The sequence below is a fragment of the Leptidea sinapis genome, chromosome 13 (assembly GCF_905404315.1).
Source record: "Leptidea sinapis chromosome 13, ilLepSina1.1, whole genome shotgun sequence".
NCBI lineage: Eukaryota > Metazoa > Arthropoda > Insecta > Lepidoptera > Pieridae > Leptidea > Leptidea sinapis.
The window spans coordinates 12,929,768-12,952,682 of record NC_066277.1 but is presented as its reverse complement, the minus strand read 5'-3'; the positions used below and the strand labels follow the sequence as shown (position 1 = coordinate 12,952,682).

At 33.7% G+C, this 22,915-nt stretch overlaps 1 protein-coding gene across 1 annotated transcript in view; it reads left to right on the top strand.

Annotated features, from left to right (window-relative positions):
• The window catches only part of LOC126967653 (uncharacterized peptidase C1-like protein F26E4.3), a 69,054-nt gene that overhangs the window by 26,837 nt on the left and 19,302 nt on the right, over positions 1 to 22,915 (top strand). The gene's annotated exons all lie outside the window — the stretch shown is intronic.

Sequence of the window (22,915 nt, the reverse complement as noted above, 5' to 3'; positions counted from 1 at the left end):
CGTTGTGGTATCCATAATCTAGCCGGCTTCCTGTGCAAAGGAGCCTCCTACTGGTAAAACTCGTGAATGAAGGGGTTTTGAAAACGCATACAATGCCTTTTACAGACTAGTTCTTCACAAAATAACATTTTGTGTGACCGGCATTTCTTTGCTCCATCAAAATTGATTAAACATTCTATACTCACAATGAGTTATAGTTTATTGTAAGTTAAAATTATTGTGAAATCTTTACTACATTTTGCCGCGAACACCGCAGAAACCGCAAACATATTCGGTTGTTTTTGAATTCGTATATTAGCTCGCTGTAGATTCCTCTAATAGTATAGTTAATTAACTCTCAAGGATTAGGAAAATGCATACTAAGTTATTATATTTTTTAATTCGATAGTCTACTACTTACAATATTAATAAAATCAAAGAATAATATTTAACGCTGATAAAGTAACTCACGGTGTTATTACAAAAAAATAATTTAAACATGTGTTTTGTTAAACAGGTACCTAACTATAATAACGTCAGTGACCCACGGACGTGTAAAAAAATAAGGACTCCGTGTCACCTAATATAACAGTGAGGCACCAAAACAAGCCGGTAAACGTGTAAATACATAGCCCCACGCATACACTTACACTAATACAAGCCGATCGGCCGCCATTATGAGATTTGCCATCGTCAGTGACAGATCAGTTTGTATCGCAGTAAAATATTTTAAAAATGCCGTCGTGCGTTGTGAAATAGTGTAAAAACAGTATTATAAAGTTATTTGTGGGTATTTGATTATTTAAGGGAGAAAAAAATTGTGTAACTAGTATACCCCGTAACCGCACACACACAAGCATAAAGGTGCTTCACTTGCTAATATCACGGCGCGGAGACCTTCTTTTTTACTAGTCCGTGCAGTGACCTAACAATAATGATGTCTAAAATGGAGTTTATCTTTTTGTATTATAAGCAAGTGTGTAGCTTGTGTTTAACTAAAATGTCGCTAAACACAATATAGACCGAAGTATACGGGAACAATTAAAGGAATTAATTTATTACGTAATTTTTGTCAGCCGTCAGGGTAAGTTAAACTTAGGGTAGATAGGTTATTGAAAACGGCCGTTTGTCTTCCCTATGATTATGATCTATCCGTTAGACAAGCTTCGACCCGTGTTTAAATATAAGCAATGTCAAAAGATTGTGGAACGCCAAACAACAAAAAGACACAGATTTGTAATAGAAGTTTTTTAAAACAAGTGTTCAACACATGTTTAAACTTTTTGTAATAACACAGTGTTTAAAAAATGGTTTGTTAATAGTTTAGTACAACCACAAATAATTGGAGCGGATTAGTTGAAAATTGACAGCTTAGAAAATTGACAGAAAGAATAGAATAGAATAGTATAAATTTTACTCGCACTTCTTTGAAATATATTTTTTTAAAGTTAATTAAAAAATATATTTGACTCTTAGTTAAATCATAGGCATGTATAATCTGTATATTATTGCCATTCTATCACAAAAAGATTGAAATTTAGTTTGTTATGAAACGTGCAGTCATTTGACATAAGTTTGAAATAGTAATTACAATAATAAGGCGACGAAGTATAATCCGGCTAAGTTGGAAAGCGAATAGTTTAAATAAAAGACTTATAAGGGATTAAAACGCGTGTAATTATAACTTTTGTAACTGATTGTAAGTTTTTATATTAGATTTTTGCATTAAAATTATATTTTTTATATTTATTTTAGTTAACCCGACGTTTCAAGACGATTCCAGATGTCGTTTTCAGGGGGATCGCAGATGAAATGAGTCAAAGATAGTATTTGTCATAGTTGTCATTATGAAGTTTAGCGCCATTTATTGCCTCGGAGGTGGTAATTGCTATAGTCAGATGGTTTTTGGCAATATTTACTGATAGTGTCCTCTATTTTTTGGTATGCGTAGTTGTGGGTTTTAATTTTGAGGTCCTGATCCCAGGTATATAATTTTATACCGGATTCTCTATTGAAATTTGATTGCTTTTTAATTTCAAAGTTCGAACAGTTGCTTAAATCGTAGTGGATCTCCGTTTTTCACAAGATTATAGCCGTCATCTGTCAATCTACCAATGACTGCACGTTTCATACAATCGCATACAATCGCTTTTTTCTTAGAGAGTTTCGCTAGAATGTTCTATCTCGTCAATTATTACATGTTGGCATTTAGGCTAATATATTTTAGGATTGTGCAACTTTTTAAACCCACCCAACTGACCGAATAGGTATCCCACGCGAGGTTTCCTGTTTGTCAAGTGCGCCTACTTATGTTGAAATTACAATATGATATTCGATATCAAAATAAAATATAGTATAGCCTAGTGTGTGCCAGTGGTTAGTGGCCCTGCCTACTGAGCTAGAAGTCCCGGGTTCGATTCCCGGTAGGTGCAAACATTTGGGTGATGAATATGGATGTTTGTTTCGGAGTCATGGGTGTGTATGTTTAAGTAAGTATATGGTATGAAATATATCGTTGTCTTGTACCCATAGTACAGGCTTTGCCTAGTTTGCAAGATAATTTGTGTAAAAGTGTATCAATATAAAAATAAAAATCTCGCCTTATAACTAACTAACTAACCGCTAGTTGCAGAAAGCATCATTAAAGTTAATGTTTCGTTATATCACATGCTATCTTTGACTGTCAAAATGAAAAAGAAAGTGACAGTATTTAATGTAACATTAACTTCAGGGATGCTTTCTGCAACTAGCTTATATAGAAAAGCATAACAAAAAAGCATGCGAGAAAAAGAACATCTCTAACGGAGATAGAGCAAGATAGAAAAAAAAGCAAATCTAATGTTTCTATCACCGATTTTGATTGACAAGTCGTAAACAGTCAGCCACTCTTGAAATTAGCTCCTTAAATATATAATATAATTAATATTAGACCACTAGCTTACGCACACATTGAAAATTGGTCATGCCTTATCGGGCTGTCAGATCGTCCTTACGCTAGTTTATGGATCAAATTCAAAATTAAATTTAAATATTTTTTATTCAAAATAGGATGTGACATCACTTATTGAAAGTCAAAAACTGCCACCCATTCCAAAACGAATGCCTCAGACCTGAGAAGAATCAGCAACAAAATCAGCTGGCTTTTTTTTCATCAAAAAATATGTATACAAAGTAATATTGTACAATGAAACTTATTATTTAATAGCCTGAGGGCGGTCGCTCCATTCCCAATCTTTGGCATCATTAAGAAAGTCATTTATGTTATAGTAACCTTTACTCCACAAACTTTTCTTAACAATTCTTTTGAATATCACAATATTGTTTCGAACATTTTCTGTGATCTTGCTGTAAAATGCACGACACGCCACAAGTTAGGATATCATCCCCACCATCTGGATGTGTGGCGGTGCTGTTTTCAGGGAGCTTTCTTCCGCGTACAACAAAGCTGTGGAATAAGCTTGGTTGTGCGGTGTTTCCGGGACGATACGACATGGGTACCTTCAAAAAAAGTATGCACAACAACTCCTGTGATTCCTCTGGTGTTGCAAAGTTTCTAGCAAAATTCACTTAAAAGGCATAAAAGGCATTTATTTTCTCAAAATTGATTCCTTTAGAATTCTTTTTGATGTCATTTCTTATACTACTAGATACTACTACCGCTTCGGAAACAAATCGCGCTCTGAGAGAGAAAAAGCGGCGCAAGAAACTCTCCCAGCATTCTTTTTTTTTGCGCTCTTTTCAATAAAAATATACAATATTGTACAGTCATTTCTATCGCTATAAAATAATCACAATCTAGTCCCAGGCTGTCCGATCATTTAGATATTCAGCAGTGGAGTAATAGGATTTACGACAGAGCCATTTTTTTATAAAACATTTAAATTTATTTATAGATAATGCCTGAACAGTGGCTGGGACTTTATTGTAGAAGTGTATACATTTACCCTTAAAGCTATTATGTATCTTATGAAGCCTACTAGAATTAGTTACAAGCAATCCCTTATTTCTAGTGTTATAATAATGAAAATCACTATTAAGAGCAAAAAGGTGACGATTTTTGTGAACATATATTAAATTTTCATAAATGTACTGACAATGAACAGTCATAATATTTATTTCTTTAAATTTTTCTTATGTGCTAATAATCCAACTATTATTCATATTCATTTTTTCATTTCATTTCTATTGACCGGCCCTTCATACTGCCATAGATAAATTGCGTATCAATGAATATGATGTAAAGGATCAAAATGAATCTTGCGGTCAGTATATTACAAGTTAACGAATGGCAACATCTTTGTGGAACACTAAAATATCAAATTAGAAGCGTCTGCGCAATTGGGTATTTGGAGGTCGGAACAATTGAAAAAGGCAAGTGATCGACAAATTGAAGCAACATCAAACATTCAACGTAATTGGTCGCGAACAGTTTAAAGAAATTTTCAATTACTTATATCAATCAATTCAGTTAGGGCCGATATCATATGAATCATTTTTCGTTCATTTTCGTCGTTCATTCTGCAGCTCTCCCTTTTTTATGAAAATGAAAATACAACAAAAAAAACAACCGACTTCAAATGTATTCCAAACCAATATATATAAATAATAATCATATCGTTTGTCAACTGTCAACAGTGGAACTTGTGCTTAGAGATTTTAATTATATTTTTAGTGTCTAACTTTACTAAATTGCAGACTTTTGTAATGTATTTGTAGTATAAAGTGTTGTGAACCTTGGTAAATGTTATATTGTGAAAGTGTACAGTATTTACAGTGATAAACTTTTATTAAATTTGCAAACAATCACATAGTGAACAAAAAATTTTCATGTACCCTCAATTTTCGTAATAATTGCTATTATTTCGTCGTCAATGCCGTATCCATACAATTGCTAAATAATCATGGTTGGAGAGTGTTTGGCATGTAATATTGGTGTTCTAGTAACACAAAAAAGAATTAGATGCACTAAATGTAATGGTTTATACCACACTGAATGCATATCCTCAAATTCAGTACAAATAGCCCGTATCAATTGGGTGTGTCCTGCATGTACTGCTGTTACTCGGAAGGGTGGTGATAACACTAATACACCTATAAGAGTGCCACTACGTATAGAGACATCGCCGTCGACATCGAGTATAATAAATAATCAAACTGATTGCTCTACCATACTGTCGGAACTTAAATCATTTCGCGCATTCAAGACTAACCAGTCAGGAGGAGAAGTTTGATGCTTTCAGTAATGGCCTTAATTCCTTGCAGACTGAGTTGGCTGATATGAGGAAGTCTTCAGTCACTTCGAACTGATCTCGATTCGGTTATTGAATGTTCAAATAACATAAAAGAAAGCAACAATCGTAATACAGAAGTTCTTAATGACACAGTAAATTCAATTGGAGTCATTCAAAGTCAAATTAAAGAACACAATGACTCATTAGATTTTTTTTCCAAAAAAATTGAGGCACTACAAGTTGAATCTTCATCCCATTCTTATATAATCTCAGATTTAAAGAATGACTCCTCTACTTTCGATCACAATTTCAAATCCACAAGTTCCAACTGGAACGAATATCAAGAAGCCACAACATAGAAATACAAGCTGTGCCAGAAAGGAAGAATGAAAATTTAAATACAATTATAAAAAAATTATTTGATAAAATATCTGTGTCACTTCCAGATGATGTTGTTATCTCATGCAATCGAGTAGCTAAACGTACTGTATCTGATCGTCCCCGCACCATTGTAGTTACTCTTATGACACCGAAACATCGTGATTTAATTTTTTCAGCGGTTCATAGATATAATAAAGCTAACCCAAAAGATATGCTTTATTCTTTGGACCTTGGTATTATAGGAGAAAGAAAGCCAATATATGTCGCTGAAAATCTTTCACCTGAAGCTAAACATCTGCATATGGAAGCAAGAAAAGCCTCAAAAGTTTTGAATTTTAAGTATGTATGGGTCAAATTCGGTAAGGTATACATGAGAAAGGACGAACACTCTCCAGCTATTAATATTAACAGCTTAGATAAGCTCAAAAGCATTTCTTAGATAATAAGCAATTATCACTTTATTTTATTTTTATATATATTTCATATCCTTTCCTGTTGTTTTTAACATTATGTTAATTTATTATCAGAATGTAAACAGATTTAAAACGAAGCTATATGATTTTTATATAAATGTATTAAATAACAACTATGATGTAATCTGTTTAACCGAGACTAATCTGAACTCTTCTATTAGGGATAATGAGTTCTTAGACGATCGTTACAATATTTTCAGAAGAGACCGTGATGTTAACACTAGTCATAAAATTACTGGTGGAGGGGTATTGTTTGCTATAAAAAAATGTTTTGTAGCCAATAGGGTTACTGTTTGGGAATGTAACGTTGAATGTATTTGGCTTAATCTTGTTACTAAAAGTGACGATAAGCACAAAACCATAAGTACTAAATTGGGTCTTGTATATCTGCCGCCGGACCTATCTATAGAAAAGTTAAAAATGTTTTATCATAAAACTAGTGATATTCTATCAAACACAGATGAGTCTTTAATTTTACTAGGTGATTTCAATACGCCCAATCTAAACTGGCATATAGATAATGTATCAAAAACTGTAGAGTCTAATTTTGCAATTATGGACACACGAGTTAGATTTTTATTGGACTTAATGTCAATTGGCAACCTTAAACAACATAATTATATTAAAAATAGAAATAATCATACGCTTGATCTATTTTTCTCCCGCCAAATTTCCGTATCACTTGAGCCATCTCAAGCCTTGTCTCGAGAAGATGTACACCATCCTGCCTTTGAGGTCAGTGTGAATCATGGTATATCTAAACCAGTACTTAAATATTGTCAACGTAGTCAGACATTTAATTTTAGGAAGTGTAACTTTGAAAAATGTAAAGAAGAATTTAACAATATCAATTGGCATTCACTTCTCTCATCTACTGACATAGATAATGATCTGGCTAACTTCTATAAAGTTCTAAATAATGTAATTCAAAATAATACACCATACAAACAGCAACGTAGATCATCTATACCAGTTTGGTTTAACAACTCTTTAATTAAATGTTTAAAGGAAAAGGATAAATATAACCAAAAGTTCAAAAAATTTAAAAACCCCCGGGATTATGATACCTTTTCTTTTCTGCGTAAAAGATCAAAGAAAATGATGCAAGATTGTTACATCACTTACATAAGTAATATCGAGTCTAGTCTTAAAAAAGGTAGCAGTAAGTTATTTTGGAATTATGTAAAAAATAAAAATAAATGCTCACTTATTCCACCTACTGTTCAATTAGATAACAGAATTGCTACAGATGGTAACCAGATATGTCAAATTTTTGCAGACTATTTTCACACTGTGTATGAGGCTAATATGTCATGTGATTTTGTTACTAACGCCCATAATAGTAATTTAGACTGTCTCAGCAGTATTATTGTTCAAATGGATGATGTAAGTAGAGTTATGAAAAACCTAAATCCGAATAAAGGACCCGGTCCGGATGGAATACCGTCACATTTCGTTAAACTATGTCATGTTGAACTTTCTGCACCCCTTTCTATTATTTTTAATAAATCCCTATCATCTGGAGCTTTTCCTAAAAAGTGGAAAATTGCTCATGTAATTCCTGTTCACAAATCTGGTGAAAAGACAGATGCTCGTAACTACAGACCTATTTGTATACTTAATTGCTTTGCGAAAATATTTGAACGCGTTATATATAGACATATTTACAACTTTATTAAACCTATACTGATTCCTGAACAACACGGATTTGTATCATGTAAATCAACAACATCTAACATAACTGAATATATTGACTATCTATTTGAGACCATCGATGACAAGGGACAAGTAGATGTCATATATACAGACTTTCAAAAAGCGTTTGATAAGGTCAACCACGAGCTCTTACTTATAAAGCTAATGGAATGTGGTATACATGGTGATTTAATGCGTTGGATCACGTCATATATTAAAAATCGCACACAAATTGTAGCTATCAACGGATTTTTTTCCGACGCCATTTTGGTTCCATCTGGAGTACCTCAAGGGTCTCATCTCGGTCCTTTATTGTTTGCTTTGTTCATTAATGATGTCTCATCATGTTTTACTTGCAATAGTAGATATCTGTTTTATGCAGATGATCTTAAACTATACAGAAAAATTGAAAACATTGATGACTGTTTCAATCTACAGCGTGACCTTTCTGCTCTCAGTACTTGGTGCCATAATAATTTAATGAAACTAAATGTTGACAAATGTCATGTTGCCACATTCACTAATAAGATAAATAGCGTAAATTTTTCCTATCACATTTCGAATTCAGTTTTAAGTCATAAAGAATTTACTAGAGATTTAGGTGTCATTGTTGATAAAAAACTATCATTCATTGAACACATTGATACTACTGCTGAAAGAGCAAATCGGATGCTAGGTTTTATCTTGCGCATTTCAAAACCTTTCAAATGCCAACATAGTGTTGTAATATTATATAAATCTCTGGTTCGTAGTATTTTAGAATATGGTTCAGTAGCATGGTCACCTTTTTATAAAAACCACATTGATACCGTGGAAAATGTTCAGAAACGTTTTTTGAGAATTTTGTGTAACCGTTTCAAACTTAGAAAATCACTGCATAGTTATGAAGCTAGATTAAAATATTTTAATCTAGACTCACTTGAAATGCGCCGTAAATTAATTGATCTAATATACATGTATAAAGTTGTAAATCATCATATTCATACTAAACTGTTGTCCAGGTTTTCACTATACTGTAATCCTTGTAGGACTAGAAATGTAAGGACTTTCTTTGTTCCAACTTCTCGCTTGTGGACATCACATAATGCACCAGTTAATAGATTATCTCGTTCATATAATGACTTAGCAAATATCAATAACTGTATTGATATTTTTTCTAATAGTCTGTGCAGTTTTCGACGCCTAGTTTTAGACACTCTGCGCCTGTTAGAGCCTTAGCTTATCTTTATGTGCTTCATATTTATGTTTTTTGAAATATGTATCAGTTTCGCTTTATTGTATGTTATACTTATAGTATGTAGGATATAATTTTAGTTTGTGTGTTTTAAATTTATGTTTATATTATCTCAGTTAACAAGTTACATGCATTTTCCTAAGTCATGATAGTAACATAAAATTATTTATTGTTTTATATAACTCTACATTTATTTAAGTTAAATATCACGTGTTACCATTATAAGTGTTTCCATTTAATTGACGTATATGTTAATAATGATTTACTTATACTAGCGTTATTTTGTAATTATTAATACATGTATGTTGTATGGGAACCAATAAATAAATAAATAAATATACACTAAAATGTAAAAAAATAATTGCGTATTTTTATACAATCTAATTAATCTAATTATAGTCAGAATTATTGTTATTTGTGTAATCGGTGTCCTCCCGCCGCGTCCCTCCCTAGCTTCTCGCCTTGTCACGTTGCGCGTGCGACACAAGCGCATCTCACCTGCAAGCTTCCTACAACTATGTATATAGTTACAAGCCTACCGTGGCTGACACCGACTCCAAAACGCAACCCAACATGGGAAGCACCAGCTTTCATATAAAAAAGGAATTATTAACCATTCACCCAGTCGAAAGTTCTGAGGTAATAAACATAAAAAAATAACATACCGACGAATTGAGAACCTCCTCCTTTTTTGAAGTTGGTTAAAAACTGACAAGATGAGCAAGACAACAGTGCAATGCCGTTCAAGATTCATGAAAAACCCAAAATTCTGAGCGGCACTGCGATTCCTTTCTTCACTTTGATACATAAGATCAAACTACCATAAACTAACACAAACAGTGCTTGCACTTAACACAAATTGACGGCAAAACCTTTCCCATGAATTGAAACTTAAATAGAATGAGCTTCCTTGTGCGGTGTTTCCAGGACATGGGTACCTTCGAAAAAATTTGGCCGGCGGTGACCACTTAACATCAGGTTCCCAGTGGGAGGCTCCTTTTGCATAGGGTGAGGGCTAGATTATGTGTACCACAACCGCGCGTATTTCTGCTGTGTAGCAGTAACGTGTAAACATTAGTAGCTAGTGAAATTACTGGGCAAATGAGACTTAACATCATATGTCTCAAGGAGACAAGCGCAATAATTATTGTTCCGCTCAGAATTTATGGGGTTTTTCCAGAATCCTGTAATCATTGTAATGGGCAGGGCTTATCAATTATTACCATCAGTCTACGGCCTGCTCGCCTCGTCCATTATTTTCATAAAAAAAGGTAACCCGTACGCTCGTTTGACCTCTGCCACAAAAGAAGACGAATCGTTTGGATACAAACTGAAACAGTGACCCAACTATAACAACGTCAGTGACCTAAAAATAACACGTCTAAAATGGAGTTTATCTTTTTCTATTACAAAACAGTGTTTAGCTTGTGTTTAACTAAAACGTTGTTAAACACAACATAAACTGAAGTGTAGGTACAGGAACAATTATTAAAGGAACGAAAATTTTGTCAGCTGTCATGTATCTATCATCATTATATAATCTATCTTCCATGTGAATATCAATTACTATCCGTCAGAAAAATCTTAGACACTTCGACTCGTGTTTAAATATAAACAATGTCTAAAGATTGTTGAACGCTAACAGAAAGACACAAATTTGTAATAGAATTATTTTAAAACAAGTGTTCAAAAGATGTTTGATTTTTGTATAATAACACAGATAATGTTTATATACACAAGTGTAAGTAACGTAAGTTCTGTATGGAATGTGCATCTTGGGTTGATATAACTATTTTTTGTTTATTTGACCCACTCTTACCTACTGCTTCAGCGTGGTGGTATAATGTATGATCATCCTGTATTGCTAGCACCTGGCTGATGACAATGATGAAATATGTCAGAGATTCATAGCTCTGTGACCGGCTTGATCCCTAACTTTTCTGGCAAATCCTTTATTACTTTAGAAAGTGCTTCTATGATTTTTAATAATCGATCGAAATCATTCAATGATTATTTCTTATATCTTAAAGACTCACAACTCTTAGTCAAAATTATGCTATGTTAACCTTACGAAATCGGGAAGTGCAATATGTCATTAGATATTTCTAGACGACTATAGCTGCAGAGCTAACATTTTCAAATAATATTTTTACTCAATGATGGATTGGTGTATCCATTCCCCATTTCCAAGATGCGATAAAGTCGTTTATGTTTTTCACAGACGTTCTAACAGTTCTTTTAAATTGATTAAACAAATGTGCTATTCTGTACAATTTGTGTAGATGTTACAACGTTATTTTATTACTTTTGAAGTGTCATAATAACTGTTGGTATAATACAATTTTGTACGTTAGAAAAGTTGCTAGAAAAGATTCAGGATATCCCTTATATCTATCAATATAAGATGGATATAGCTTGATGTAATCGTTACTTAACCTGTAGGTACCCTGTGTTTTCAATACAGTAACTGTGTGTAACACATGCGTAGCCAATCATCGTTAATAATATTCAAGGTGCAATCGAATCGTGACACCATTATAATTAGCTTTGTCCCAGGTGTTTCGGTTTGAAGTCAATATCATTGGCGGGCAGCCATTTGCTAAATACAGTAGGGATGTTCCTTTAGCGTATCGATAAAAAAGTATCGTTACATTTGATTAATTTTATGAATAGTTACTTTTTTATACAAAACGAAGGCACCTTAAGCTCAAAAAAGTGATGTTTTTAACGATAGAAGATAATATTATTAATCGAGAGACAGACATATTTAGTAAATCTATCGTATATATTTTGTCAGTATAAGTCAACGTACGAGTTGTGCTTTATGCAAACCTTCGTTGAATATTTGTTGAACTTTGTGAAGATAACTGGTAACTCTTTGAGTTGCAACCGGTTCAACATTTGATTATGAATGGAAATTCAATTACCACCTAACGTTAACGATGTATGAATGCTGTCGTTAGCATAGTGCTGTGAACTGCAGTATCATTTTTAGTGCTGGGGTCCTCAACAATAATTTTACATTTAATCAAGTTTTTAGGCGCCTTACAGTATTTTTGCACCACTTTGATGTTAGCTATTGCCGGCCACAGTATTTCTGCAACGATTTATCGTTTTAACTAGAAAGCTTCAAGCATAGTCTACTCTTATATTGAAGGCTGGTTACGTGTTTCTAAGTCCTCCATCCCTGCAGATATCCTCAGATATTCACTTATAAAACAAAAAGTTGTTTGTTTGCGTTGCGTTATCTTTGGAGCTATCAGTTGGGGTAGAATAATTCATTTATATAATCACATTTGATTCATAAAGAAGAGATATAGGTTATACATCTCAGTAAGCATTAAGTTTTGTTTTGTGTACTTCACATATAACAATCTGAAAGAAAAAGCGCTCCCGATCTGCTACATCTGCGTGCTCTCACGTAATGTGATGCGCAAATACAATCTCAAAAAATAATTATTCTTAGTACAGATTTTAAAAAAAAGTTTCGATATGCATATTTATTATTTTATAACAAAACTATCATTATTGGACCAGGCTACGGAATTTAATGTTTTGAAGCAATCAAATTGCACGAACATTAATAATGGTTGATATTTTTAATCATAGTCATCAATGAACAAGCAAAGTGAATAACATATTCACCATCCAATACGTAATTATTATATCATTAACATGTAGTAGATCTGGTTTTTATTTTAACCTCAAGTACTGGGGACAATAATTCAGTTATACACTTTTTTTTTACTTTTATATTTGTGAAAGGTTGAAGATCGTAGCTTTGTAGGGATTTATTGTTAAAGATTATTTATATTTGTATTTATTTATTTATTAATTAGGAAGCCAACGTGCATACAACTTTCTTAATCTAAGGACACATTTAAAAATTATTTTAGTGTTGTACACTCCACTTACCGGCTAACTCGACATGCGTAATAGGTATAATATACATTCTTTGATTAACTAAAACTTAACTAAAACTTTTTACTTTGTGTAACTTTAAGAAAAAGGCTGATAAAGTAATAATAATTAGGTTCTACTTAATAAACACGGAAAACAAAAGAGAAAAAAACAATAACTACGAACAATGAGACTTGAATGAAACTGAAAGACTCTAATGAAATAAACTTAACTGAAACAATTGTTGCTCTAAAGTCTAAATCGTACATAATGTAACCAAACAAACAAACCATCATTCAACAGTCCTCTATTGAAATAATGAAAGTGAGAGTTGTTCTCCGAAACAAATAGTGATGTCACGGACGGATTGATTTATCGATGATAAAAATTCTACGATGTACTTACTTGAGGATTAAGGTGCGTTAGACCTTCTTGTGACTTGAATGTAAATTTTGTTTTTATTTTATATTTGTCTTTGAAACTAAATGCTGTTGCTAAAGGCCTTGGTGATTCCACAACAGTTATAACTTACAGTCATGTTTGTTTAACACTTAAATTTTAAATAATATATTATCGTTACGTTGTCAATGTAATATCAGATTTTGTATTTTCAATGAACATATATCTATAATTTCTATAACTATACTTCTCTAATTCCTATAAATTAGAAAAATGTAGTTTACTTATATATAAAACAACTTTTTAATAACTTCGTAAAATAGTGTGATAATTAACTTATGATTTAAATAAAATTAAAAAAGTCATGTAATTTGCATGAAAAAGAAGAGAATTTCACGCTTTTTGCGAGATTGCCCTTAAATAATATTTCTCAATCACCCATATAGAAAGCATAAACTATTCATACAAAGAATAATATAAGCATTATCGTGAACACATTATGTCATTTGATGTGCTATAAGTATTTATTCGATACAAGTAACAATTGTCTCCTTTATAGAACTTAATTTCTCTAATATTCTTCACCCTTTTCATCGTATTATTTTCTGTTTGGAATTACGATTGCTGACAGTGATACAATTACTAACATACAATTAGACCACCAACGTGCAAGCTGCTAATCGTATTCCTAAAACAAAATTCTTGACAGCATTGCCAATTAGCACGTCATCATGAACTTGCGATAATCGGTCGTTTTCATTAGGTACTTATATACTTTATCAACGGTGACTGTTTTCTAACACACGGTAACTTTTTAACAAAACAACTACTCGTTATTGTAAAATTCGGAGTAATAACAGAAGTATCGTATTTAGTTAAAAGACAGTAATAATCAATTACTTAATACATTCTTGTCTAAAGTGTGATGTAACTATTTACATTTTAAACTACCTTTAACCTTTATTAGATAGCACGACAGACTCTTACAAACCTAATTTTTTTATTGTCGTTTATTGCAAAAACAAACGATAAATTAAAATTCTAAATTGGGGCAAGGCTTATGAAAGCTAAAACATGTTCGATGTCCTGCTAAAATTTAGCTTAAAGCTATTAAATAAACTATAATGTAAATTAAGGATTATATGGTATGCAATATAATATCTATAATGTAACTTGAAATATGTCAATAGAGTTGCTATGCAAATATTTGAAGGCTAACCATTACCTTGATAGAATCGCTGAGCAATTGCTAATATTTTAAACCTTGTTTTTTGATACATGATACAACCAAACACACGTTGTGTTATAATTTGAAATATAATTATAAACTCCTTTTGCCAAATTTAAGCCTTACCTACATACATATATTTTCTTAATTTCGAGTAACCTAAAACTACATACTTAGTTTTCATAATAGAATAGAAATTGTGCTATAAGAATTAATAATTGAAATCGACAAAATTGTTTACCATTGTTGAGTTGCGCAGCTGTTCAAACAAAGAATATTAATTATTATTTTATATGAAGTTGAAAAAAATACGCCTATATTTACCTTAACTATATTATAATGGCCTAAGCCCTAAAGTGATTTCTAATTTAAATTTTGCCTAAAGTGGTGGTGACAGTTTGAAATAGTAATAACAATATATTCAAAAGAGGTATGTATTAAAATTATTGCATTATTTAGTACTAAGACCATTAATAAAGTTGTTATTGTTATTATATTAAATAAAATATAATATTGCAATAGTGTTAGTGTTATAAATAAATAAAAATACTTGTAGTACTTGTGTCTGTTTGTCGAAATACAGGTAACTCCTTGATCGGCTCCAGATGCTTAAACTTTTGTGTACATAGGTACTTTGTCCATTACATTTATTTGCTTTTTAATTAGAACTAGCTGACCCGACACACGTTGTTCTGTATATAATAAATAAAATAATGTTTTATATGAATTTGTCAATAATATATCATAACATCAAAAATTACTTCGTAAAATATGCACCCTGCTGTCGTAATGAAATTGTTTCACAGCAGAACTGTCTAACCGTGCGTCAATAAATTCTCTCATAGAAATTATGTATGGACACATCAAAGGAAAAACAAATTTGTTTTTTTTTTGATTTAGCAGCATTTTTCTATTTATTCACCTTTTAAACCTTCTCTGGACTTCCACAAATAATTCATGACAAATCGGTCCAGCCGTTCTTGAGTTTAAGCGAGACTAACGAACAGCAATTAATTTTTATATATATAGAGATAGATAAGTACTTTTTGTGAAACAATAAATTAATAAATAAAATAGGATTGCTAATAAACGAACGTTAAGGTTGTTTGGTCATGCGTATAAAATTAGTAAAAGTAAACTGGCTGTATAAATGTAAAAAGTGAACATCTTGGGAAAAGTTGAGTTGTCTGCACATTCCACGATCTGAATCGGGGACGAATTGAAAAGAGACCAGGAGTACCAATATAAGAGTGCTTGTATGAAAGGCTTGATGTGACTGGAAGAGGCCAAAACAGTAAGATAGCAATCATGTGAGAGAAAAGTGTACTGAGTGTAACTTAATTTTATACACATGTCAAAATGTCCTGGATCAAATTCAAGGGTGGGCTGAGGCCATTTTCTGCAAAAACTTGTTCAACGGGTGGTGTGCTACCCCTAAAGATATGATTTATTTTATAATATTTAACCAAATTGACTTTTTTACAAATTATTACTGAACATTCGATAAAATTACCACAACGTGTATATTTTTTTTATTTTGAAGAAATCGGTTGTGATGAGTCTTTGCTTAATACATGCTTTTCATCGTTGGTAATTTATGAATCTCTTTAAATTACGCTTCTTATCTTGTACCTATTACTCTGTATCACAAATTTTTGCGCATTTCCTGGAGATTCTAAAAAGATATAACACATGACTACGTCTACGATATGGTCCCATTTTAATTAGAAACAAATAAAGTCACGATTTTCAATTTTCTATTATACCTTACTAATCAACCAATATCCTTAATAGCTTAGACACGAATCGTAATGCAATACGTATTTTAATACTGTATAATAATATCAGTAAACGTTCACTTTGAGGTTATAACGGAAGGCTTATAATGTATGACGTCATCTCACGCGGGTCACCGAAATCCGAACTCTTCGACGATCTTTCGTAATTGAAATGTATGGTTTCAAGGGCAAATTTATATATTCTTATAAAGTACCAGCCTGTGTTCGAAGTCTCTAAATAAATTTAAAAGTTTTATCACATAAAAGATCTGCAGCATATCTTATTGTTCTAGTATAGATCATCTAAATTCTAAGCGATGAGCCAGCCTGAAACTAGATAACAATAGTCTTTAGCAATTACTTTTGTAATATTAATATTGTTGTTAAAAGAGCGCAAAATTTAATACTCAAAGAGTATTTGGCGCCGTTTCTTTTCCCAGTGAGAAAATAAAATATTAAATATGACTTAATCGACAACATGGTAACATCACTAATTTTAATACTTCTCTGATTAATTAAGCTTCGGACCTTTAATAATATTATTAGTGCTCGAAGCGGCAGACCAATCAATCAATTTAATGTCAGTCGTCATATAGGTAATAACGAGAAGAGACAAAATATCATTTAAAAATATGCCAGTGATCGGTATTATAAACAAGAGAGCGCCCCCGACTTAGTTACATAAATAACTCCTTATAACATAAGCTATAAGTGAAAATCCCATCAAATTCGGTCCAGGTACATAAAGATAGAAAACCCGAATAAATCGACGACTATAGGTTGTAGGTAATCACGGGCTACTATCCGCAACTCGACGACTATGGCGCGCCTATTTAGCGTGGCGAGGTGGGCGGCTAATCCTGCCATCCCAGCTCCTCAAAGTGGTTTAACAAACATCTGATGTCACCCATGACCTCGGGGAGAGTCCTCGGTGACCCCAGGTGTTTGGCCCGGTATTTGGCCACACTCCTACACTCCAGAATGATGTGTGCGGCCGTCTCTTCTACCTCCAAGCAGGTGCTGCACGACGACGAATAATAACTTACGGTTCAAAAGGAAGAAATCACTGCCAACAGCGCCAACTATCGAGCACTAACGTCACTATGTTTGTCGGAGTGGTCATGTCGCCTTGGTCCATGTGTCAAGTCGTGATCGGGTGCTGCATGTGGTGCCAGGTGGTCAACCTGCTATATATCATATTATAGTAAAAAAATCATTGTATTTGTTGGATGTAACTACTAATTATGACAGTAATCACAACCATCATGTTCACGAAGCATCCTCACACAAACAATGAATTCAAGCTCTAAAGGTTGATGCATCCAATATACGATAATTTATAATTATACAGTTTATTCTTTGTTTATTTTTATGAAATATTTGATATTATTTAAACACGATTCATAATATATTAGATGCAGCACCTTACAAACCAATTTGATATGTATATTACAGCCAATGTAAAATACTCTATTTGATTGAAAAGAGTGGCCGTTGATTTGCTTGTACGTTGTTCTCACGAGCTGAACTTTTTCCGAACATATAGTATATTCAGTAATTTAAAAGAAATATTTATAGTGGCTGTTCAAAAGCTTTTAAATTAAGCCTAATTGAATAAAGTTGATTTGACTGAATTTAATGTGTACAAGGTTTCATTTGAATTAGTTCTTTTTTTTATGGAATAGGAGGAGAAACGAGCGTACGAGTCACCTGTTGTTAAGTGATCACCACCGCCCATAATCTCTTGCAACACCAGAGCAATCACAAGAGCGTTGCTGGCCTTTTAAGGAAGGTGTACGCGCTTTTTTTGAAGGTACCCATGTCGTATCGTCCCGGAAACACCGCAAAAACACAAGTTCAGGATAAAAATTCTTGTGTTTTAAGTGAATCAACATACACACATAAATTATCTTTAATATGCAGACTTAAATGTAAAGCGGCCGAAAATAACCCGCTTATAATTATTATTATTCAATGTAAAGTTTTTTTTTTAATTTAAGCACACAACCAAATTTGGTTTTGAATGCTAGTCAGGATATTTTAAACGATAAATACATAAACACTTTCGAAACAGTTTAAATAATCGCAATGTTTGTACAGTTCTGACCCAAAATCGATAAATTTACGAGTATTGTCCAATGATAAGATTGCAGTGATTTTTTCGGTATTGAAGTCGACTTCTCGAGATTTGGTTCAGATAAGAATGTTTATTTTTGGGTATATGGTACTTTCACTCCTGTGTTCACTTTAAACTGAAAAATGGATATAAATAGTTTTGTTGGATTATTATTTTTGTGCAACTAGACTTAGATAGACTTAGATAGAGTTAGATAAAAGTACGACCATTTGTCGTACCACCGTTCTTTGACAACATTTCCCTTAAAGCCTCGCCTAGTACCGTATTTCTGGGTCTCAAAATCTCAAGCGATTACCAATTTTGCGGTCATTTGGAAGACAAAGCCAGACTGGCTTCGAAGAAGCTGCGCGTTATAAATAGAGCACGGCAATACTTCAAGCCGGCCCATATTTTCACGCTCTACAAAGCGCAGGTCCGGCCACATATGGAGTATCGCTGTCAGCTCTAGTCTGGCGCACCCCAGTATCAGCTCGAACCATTTGACCGCATGCGACGCAGAGTTGCTCAAATTGTCGAGACCCCAGTGCTCTGAGAACGGCTAGATCACATGGCGTTGCGTAGAGACGTCGGTAGACGTCTTCTACCGCATTTATCAAAGGGAGTGTTCCGGAGAGCAGTTTCACTTTTTTCTTGCTGCCGAATTCCACTTTCGCCACACACGCCACAAATTAGTATATAATCCCCAACATCTGGATGTGTGGCGGTGCTCCACAGTGCTGTTTTCAAGGAGCGTTCTTCCATGTACTACAAAGCAGTCGAATGAGCATCCTTGTGCGGTGTTTCCGGGATAATATGACATGGATACCTCCAAAAAAATCGCGTGTAATGCTCCTGTGATTGCTCTGGTGAAGAGAATGTGGCCGGCGGTGATTACTTAACACCAGATGACCCGTACTCTCTTTTGTCCTTCTGTATTGCAAAAATATGCATATTGCATACCTATTTAAGTATGTACTTCATACTAACATGAAGAACATACGAACATATTATATGATACCACGTCTAAATAAAGTTAAAATAAATATTACTTGTCGTTGCCGGAATGTACAAAGTGTCAATTAGATGCTGGGCGAATAACTACATGCGCTATTATGTTCATCATCAGTGGGAAGACGTCCACTTTTGGACAAAGGCTTCCCCCAAAGATTTCCACGACGATCACTCCTGCGCATCCGTCATCCAATGTATTCCGGCGATCTTGACCAGATCGTCGGTCCATCTTGTGGGTGGCCTTCGCGTCTTTCGGTACGTGATCGCCATTCGAGGACTTTACTGTGCCAACGGCCATCTATCCGTCGAACTATGTGCCCTGCCCACTGCCACTTTAGTTTCGCAATTTAATTTTGGCTATGTTGGTAACTTTGGTTCACCTACGGATCTCCTCATTGTTGATTCGATCTCGCAGGGAATCTCCGAGCATAGCCCTCTCCATTGCCCTCTGAGCGTGAGCTTTCTGATTAGGCCCATAGTTCGCGACCACGTCTGCGTACCGTAAGTCATCACTACACGGCTACACACACTGGTTGAAAGCCTTCGTCTTCAGACGCTGTGGTATTTGGGATGAGAAGATTTTACGGAGCTTTCCGAACTTATTAGATTTAAAATCTTAGTTACTTAGTAATTTTACTGGTCGTCGGTACAGCGTCAGTGGCCTAATAAGTGGAACCGTTGCCAACGCGTTGGCTCCTTTGGTTTTCGAATTCATATGTGTGTTTATTCGAAGGTTTATAAGGTGAGCAACGCTTTTTGATTGCTCTGGTGATACAAGAGTATGTGGCCGCGGTGATTATATACAATCAGCTGACAATGCTTAATTATATCTTACACAAAAAAATAATTGCAAGAAACGAAACACAAATCTAAGTTCACATTATTATTAAAAATACCGCTTTGGTTCGCACCAATCCCGTATCAAAATATGCATACCAGAGTGTTGACAGCAGTTCTCAGATACCATCAGATGAACCCTACGCCACTCTACTGCCCTTGAATATTAAAAATCTGAGCAAATAACAATCCTGCACAATGACTCATCACAATATGAGACATTTTATTTTGTCATGAATTATTAATGTATTATGCGTGCGTACATTCCAACATCTATTTTATTTAAAGTCGCTATTACACTAATCGGTAACTTATTAAAACTTCTTTGAAAAATTACCTTCAAATATTTATTTTTTTTCACATTATGTTGTCCGCGAATAGTTTTTTTCTCGATGAATAAAAACACGATAGGCTTGACCGTAACTTAAGTATCTTTAATAGACTTTCACGGTATTACACCAAACTCTTTTATGGGAGAGGAGGACAAACCAACGTTTGGGTGAACTTTATTAGCAAATACCAGAGGAATCACAGGAGCGTCGTTCGCCGCGTTTTGCGTTTTAGATATGTACACACACATCGTGCGCGCTTTTTTAAGGGTACCCATGTGGTGCGTCCTGGCAACACCGACTTTCAAGGAAAATACTTAATGGTGGACAATAATACACACATACTATGGATAAAAAAAGAGTGAAGTTGTGTTGCAGGAGAATGTGATCCATTTTCTCTTTATTATTAGGGTAAAAGAGCCTCTTTTATCCTCCACTTCAATAAAAAAGGTTATAAAGCATAAAGCCTAAATAAAGATGACGTCAAGCGATGATCGTGCCCTTAAGAGGTCGGAAGTGAAAACCATTGAATAAATAACAGATTTCAATGTTAATATGCAATGCCGAGTGGAGATTATGTCATTTGTGACGGTGGGTGGGTTGTGGTGACTCAATGAGTTATTGATGACGAGGTGTCGTCATGGTAGACCCAAAACTATTCCAGCCAGTATAACTGAAACTTTATTACATCGCCTCAAATCGCTTTGTCCATCTATCGCTTGTTGCATTACAGCTTGCGGTGGAGTAGGGGTGAAGTTGAATCATTAATTTCATATACTGCTTTAAAGTCAGGTTGGTCGAGTGGTCTAACACAAATAATAATAAATAAACGATAACTGGCTAGACGGCACAACACTACACTGCAGACGCACGAGGCAAAGTGTGCGGATAGCGGGGGGAGATGTCTCTTTACCTCAGGCCCCGACTGCATTCAACTCGCGCGATATCTGTAGGTGATACGTCCTGCCGTTGAAATGCAACTCAGGATTTTTGATTAAACTTAAAATTCCGAGTGGCATCGCAATTATAATTGCGCATAATTCATGCCTTTAGTATTCTTTTCGATGTCATTTCAAATATACTAGATACTACTACCGCTTGGGAAACAAATGGCACTCTGAGAGAGAAAAAGCGGCGCAAGGAACTCTCCCAGCATTATTTTTTTTGCGCTCTTTTTAATATAAATATACAATATCGTACTGCTATAAAATAATCATAATCTAGTCCTAGGCTGTCCGATCACTAAGATATTCAGCTGGATAGGATAATAGGATTTTAACAGCCATTTTTTAACAAAACATTTAAATTTATAGATAATACCTGAACAGTGGCTGGGACGTTATTATAAATGTGTATACATTTACCATTAAAGCTATTATGTATCTTATGAAGCTTACTAGAATTCACTTAGATAAGTTTCACTAGCTCAGTAATTTCAGTACCGTAACAGGTGATTGCACATTACAGCTTCACGGCGCCGATTGTATAATTTATTTGAGTTTGAGATATAAGTGTTTATTTTAAGAATGAGACAATGCAATAAAATATAAATGTAGGCTATAAATAATGATAATTTATAAATAAGTCACACAGCAACAATTTAGGTCGTCGCGTCTTGGTCAATGAATTGATTTTAATAGGAGATTGAGCAATTCAGTGTTGTAATAAATACTATTATGTAAGGTTCCTCACACATTGCAAATATATCTAACCGTATGTAGACATCCTTAGGGGGCGTACAGGCATTTATGAGAATTTTTCGACCCGCCGTGCCCTCTTGGTAAGGTATCATAAGATTTTCCTCAACTTCCTCACACCTCTAATCTCACGCAAATTTCTTCAAAATTTATATTTTGGCTGTAAATCTAGTTTATATAAATTCCTTAATAGTTTAAATTATTTTAAGAGAAATCTTAATATACCCTTACGAATATTATTCACGTCTATTTGTCCAAATACATGTTTTCTCTGTCTTTTTCTTTTATAATATTACATTACCTAAAGCTAGTTTCAAAATTGCTCTTATTATATTTTTTAGCTGATAGTTTTTTTTGTTAAAAAAATAAATAAATAAATAAAAAACCACAACTTGTTCTATTACATTTATTGAAGACTAGCAAATACTAGTATTGTGAGTAAAATTAATAAATGAATGAAACAAAAATTAAGAAAAGATTTATTCTTATTCAATCCATGGAGATTCGTGCACATTTTACACCGTTTTCTGCTAGAAAAATAATAACGTGATATTTGCCATAAGTGAGACTTGGAAAGATTTTGCTTGATGAGGATGTCTACAATATGGTTAGATATGTTTGAAACTG